The sequence below is a fragment of the Hibiscus syriacus genome, unplaced genomic scaffold (genome assembly GCF_006381635.1).
Source record: "Hibiscus syriacus cultivar Baekdansim isolate YM2019G1 unplaced genomic scaffold, ASM638163v2 tig00112738_pilon, whole genome shotgun sequence".
Taxonomy (NCBI): domain Eukaryota; kingdom Viridiplantae; phylum Streptophyta; class Magnoliopsida; order Malvales; family Malvaceae; genus Hibiscus; species Hibiscus syriacus.
The window spans coordinates 9,273,437-9,279,159 of NW_024063392.1; the positions used below are offsets into that span (position 1 = coordinate 9,273,437).

General features: G+C 33.4%; 1 pseudogene; it reads right to left on the reverse strand.

Annotated features, from left to right (window-relative positions):
• Positions 1-229: 229 nt before the first annotated feature.
• On the reverse strand, positions 230-4,272 carry LOC120182963 (annotated as a pseudogene).
• Between the last annotated feature and the right edge of the window lie 1,451 nt (positions 4,273-5,723).

Sequence of the window (5,723 nt, forward strand, 5' to 3'; positions counted from 1 at the left end):
CATAACTCACCCGTTTCCAAGTTATGAAGCTCCCTTAGTGAAAATGGTATTGCCAAATAAACATGCCTATCACTATGTCCTTGGTGTCATCAAATTAAATGTGATGTGCTTATTTATTTACAATGAAAGCATAAAGAATTTTAAGTTTATTATATTAGAAAAAAATTATCCATGTTCATTTGGGTTCACAAGTAGGAATTTATAAAATGTATTACAAAGTTAAGGCTTTTAGGAATAATAAATGCTAATAAGCTACTTTGTATGACAGCCAATGCACATATTTATATGAGAAAAGAACCCAAAAACCTATTTGGCATATATCAGCTCTTTTTTCATCACATCAGCATATCCATTTATAGGGTATGCGGATATATATCCAGGTGCTTGGCTTTTATATTCAGCAATGAATAAACAGGAAATAGGGTGGTGGGGGCGTCGCAACTAATCATCCAAAACCAAAATTACAATTTGCCTATGAATGCCGTCTCATTTGTTCTTTTATGTCCTTGCATGTTCCGGAATAAGACGTTGACGTAGTTCAGCAGATGCGCCGGCCAGTTCTGTAGTCGAAATGTGTCATTTGAGAGCGAAAAAAAATGTCAAAAAGGTTCACCAAGGTGGCTTACCTTGATCGGTGAAATCGAATAAAGGAGGTAGAGCTCGGCCGTTGGGTAAGCATGCAGTGGGGTCTCGCAAATCATCAAAGAAAGGGTGCACAAGCCTCCAACTGAAAAGCCAGGAAATAATATACAATGGTCATAAGGGTTGGGGATAATTAATTACACTACTGAAATTCCCTATAGAGCTTCATATCAATAAAAGCATAAATGCATATGCAGCTCAAAACAACAATGATACAATGTTAACTACTTACAGCAGTGCAACGTAAATTTGGCGAATACTGAAGCAGCCTTGACACAAGGTCCACTGCTTCATGGGGTATTCTCCTGTTAAAAATCTGAAATTTGTAGCTCCGGTAAGATTTCTGCTTTTATTGTATTCATTGTACAACATATATGTGTGTGTAAAAAGTAATTAGAAGATGATCCCATAAACACACCTTATGCCATGGATGTGCTTTGATATGAGGGAATCTGAACTCGGTATATTTTGGATTCATACATTTAATCTCTTCTCTAGTTGGTGTTCCCAGTTTCTGATATTGTAAAGCAAAAGGAAGTGAAAATATAAAAAAAAAAAACACACACACACACACACACAAAGAAAGAAAAGTAAAACTAGAGTAATAAAGAAACCATCGATATCGACCTTAATAATTTCCACTAGCTGATCAACACCACTTTCACCGGGAAACATTGGCTGCAAATGGTGTAGTACATAGCATTATTGAATAGAAATTAGTTTTTTAGAAGCCATGGATGCCTTGGATATAAACTTAAAAGGATGCAGATGGTAACAGATGGAAGAATAGGTTTGCTCAATGTGCTTCAATGAAGAATTTCAGGATGCCAACGCCCTATATATAAAAACTCACCTGTCCGAGGAGAAGCTCACCCATGACACAGCCAACAGACCACATATCAATAGCTGTTGTATATTCCGTAGCCCCAAATATCAGTTCAGGAGCTCTATAATATCGTGAGCATATATATGATATGTTTGGTTCACCGGGCACCTGAAGATTGCAGACTAAGTATCAAAAGTTTCACAGACCAGAAAAAGGGATTTTCAAACTTCCCAAAAGATTCAACATACCAACATCTTTGCACTACCAAAATCACATATCTTCAGCTGGTGAGTGTAGGGATTGACCTGCAAATTCATCAAAGCATTTGCTCAGATTTGATTTAGCATTGATAAAACCAAAGTCATTTTAAGATCAATATCATACAAGACACATTACATCACGCGCATGCACAAAGAAATCCTTGGACAAGCATTACGAATAACCATCATAACACAGACGGATTCACACATTGTAGTGCATTCAAGATGAAAAAGAATTTGTCAACTCTCAAACAAGACTAGAGATTGAAGAATCTCTTAATCAACCTCCAGTTTATAACATAAATGCAGAAATGTCTTACCAGTAAATTTTGTGGCTTAATATCACGATGGCTTACTCCAACCACATGGTGTAAATAATTTAGAGCACGGAAAATCTAAAAAAAAAAAAGAGAGCAGTTTAGCTTGTCATAATGGTGCACTTAGAATATAAACACACAATGGTTATATCAGAAGTTGGAAAGAGTGCTATTTCACAAGCCACTACTAATCAGCTATATTAGGCAAGGTCAAGGATCACCTGGTATGTATACAGTTGCACAAAAATCATTGGCATGTGGCGATTCATTCTACAATAGTGTTTTGAAACTCGGAAAACTGTTTCGGGTATATACTCCAGAACAAGGTTCAGATAGAGCTCATTTGTGTCAGTAGATGAAAAGAAATAGTGCTTCAATTGGACTGTATTAGGATGGTCAAGTAGATGCATAATCTGGAGTTCCCTATTCTTGTATCTTTTATCCTGCAGAACCTTCTTTATAGCAACAGATTCACCTCTCTCCAAGCACTTAGCCTACATAATAAACATAAAAATATGTGCTATTAACTATGAAAAACATTTTCGTTATGCTGAAACACCAAGAGAAAATGGTTATAGACATGAAGATGGTGACATGTCAATATACTCATACCTGAAAGACAACACCAAACGAACCAGTTCCAACCACACGCTCAGCCATATACGAGATTGTCTGAAGCCCAATAGAAAAAGAGACATTGTTAGGCATTAATTGCTGCTTAGTAAAAACAGAATAATCAAATGTAATTAAATACCATGCATGTAAACCAAGATTCTAACATGACAAATGGCTTCGGAAACATTTTTTTACGTATAAACTATAAGAAACAACCACAACAGAGAAAACTAATTCCGACTCCAACAAGAAGGAAAACGCAAAGGGAATATTTCAAGAAGAAAAGGTATCCAGCAACATTAGTTCACACAAAAGCTGGTAAATATAATTCACATCCTATATGAGCAGTTAATCATGTGCAACAAAATGTCAACCAAAATGAAATCACCTGTTTTGGATGCCCACTTCGACCACCAACAACAGTTGTAATTATTTGACCTGTTTCTGTTCCATTACCTTTAATAATATTAGCCTCAACATCCTGTGCAATACAATAGTTTTAGAAGTGAACATGGAAGCTAGAAAAACTTTAGACAGCTTTAAATCATTTGGAAAGAATCAAATAACATCATGTAGAAAGCTGGTAACAGGATCGCTTTAAGAACCCTAAGCCATAGCTTTAGGAATAAATAGATGGTTCTCATCAATTCAAATCCATTTCCCAACCAAGATTCAAAAACTTGTCAGAACGCATTTCAGCATACTTGGTATTAATTTAAAAAATAGATAGATATGAAGAGGAGATTAAAACGTAACCATTTAGAAGATTATAAGACCACAGAATCACCTTATCATCATGGCCACCAGTCTTCGCATCTCTAATTCTCATTTCATGCATTTCATTAGGCAGTAGATCGAGACCTGATTTCTCTGTTACATTAACAGAAGCTACATTGGACGAGCTTGCTACAGATTCTGATGAAGTAGAATCCATATGCAGCTTAGACCAGAGCTGTTCCTCTCAAATGAATTGGATACCCCAGGAAGATCAAATTCTGATTCTTGATCAATTTTTACCTCCTGGTATCGCAATCCCCGCCCTGAAGAGACAAGTACAGTGTTATCAAAATAAACAATACATAAAAAAGCCCAAATAAAACAAGCATCCTCATAGAAATAGAGTACCTCATATATTGATCTTTAGTATTAAAAGAAGAAGAAAAAACTCATATTGCATATCAAAGGGATGTGAATAAAAACAATGTTTTCAATGAAGTAGCTTAAAATAACCCTTAAAATCCGATATGTTAATTTGTTGTTATTCCATTTTCTCACCAAACAAACAGAGATTAACGCCGATCGGGTCCTTGGAAAAAGGGGGGAAAGAAGAACTTACGTGATCAAAATAATTAGAATATTGATATCTTCAGACGACGCATCACATTCCTGATTTTGGATTTCACCAAAACCATGCCCTAGTTTCCTGGAATAAAATCAAAGAATTTGGCCTTCATCGCCAAAAATGATATATAAACGTAGAAGAGGAGAGAAAATCCGATCTCTCTCCTCTACTCCCACCTTCGTCGCTATTACCCGGAAATGAATAAATCAATCCTAACAAAACTTTAAAATATTTATTTTGTTAAAAATCCAGAATTTCTCGTTTTTTTTTTCTTGCCTCTTGTGTTTCCTAGAAAACACGAAAGGAAGGAAAAAAACATAGAAAATACAGAAACATAAGCCACTATATATAGGTTTCCTGATTTGCCAAACCAGCCTCATCTTGTGAACTTCAGTCAAAGAACAAATTTGAGCCGTGGATTCTTTATCGTTAGAGATCCAACTATCATGGTTTGAGGAATTTTGTTTGATAAAGTATTCCATATTTGGCAAGGTCTAACGGCGGATTTTGGCTTATTTTCTTTAGACATACTTATCCGTCGCCGAATATTCGGCGGAGCTTTGACCAATCTGAGCGTTCTTTTGGCATTTAATTTCTAATTCTTTCCTCTGTCCTTGTACTCTTCACAGATTTCAAATTCTATTCTTATATTTTTACTTTTAGTAATATACTCTATTTGCTTAATTTAAAATTAAAATTCTGTAATAATGTTATTAATTCGTTAAATTTAGATGTTTTTTCAATCGAATTTTAATTTTATTTTAAATTATTAGAAAGTGAAGCTTTAAATTTAACAGAAGTATGTTGACAATGTTATAACTCTAATTTTTAAAATTAGATAAACAAAAGATAAAAATTATGAAATTAAAAAGATAGTTTTTAATCAATTATCTATTCTTGCAGTCTGGTTTTAATTATTCAGTTATCCTAAAATCATCTTTAATATTATATTTTGATTTCCACCGTTAAAATTATTAACAATGATACTGATGTATTAATATAAAATAGTGTCATATCATCATTAAAAATTAAAAAAATCAAATAAATAATTTATTTATTTTTAAAAACAAATTATTAAAATAAAAAAATACAATATTAAGTGTAATTTTAGAAACATAATTAAAAAATATTTAAAATAAAACTAAAAAATTAGATGAATGACTAAATACATAATTACTCGAAAAATAGAAGAAGGGTGGTTTGGGCTATTGAACGGTGTAAAAAAGTTTGGGTTTTGCCGCCGATGGCCGGATTCTAGAAATTTTGTGGAAGCTCGGCCGTGTTCACAAGTGAAGAACACTAGAGATGATTAAAAAAAGGGGATGGGCTTTTGTTTTGAAGCTTGGCAAATGAAAAACAAAGTGGAAATTTTAAGTTTTATACTTGACCCACAAACCGACCCGTACGCCCGCGTGTTGACCTGATTTACGCTCTTGACCTGCATGTTTTTTCTTTAAAACGGGTAAACTACAATTTTGGTCCTCGCTATTTTTAAGGTTCAATTTGAACCCCAAAATCAATTTTCACGCCAATTAACTTCTAAATTCGACCCCCAATTCATTTTTCTTCCTATTTAGTCCCTTTCCATTTTAATTTCTTTTTATTTATTTAAATTATATTATATTATATTATTATATTATTATTATTATTATTATTATTATTATTATTTGTCTCTATTATTAGAGTATATATATTATTTATATATTTTTTTATTTCTTTAT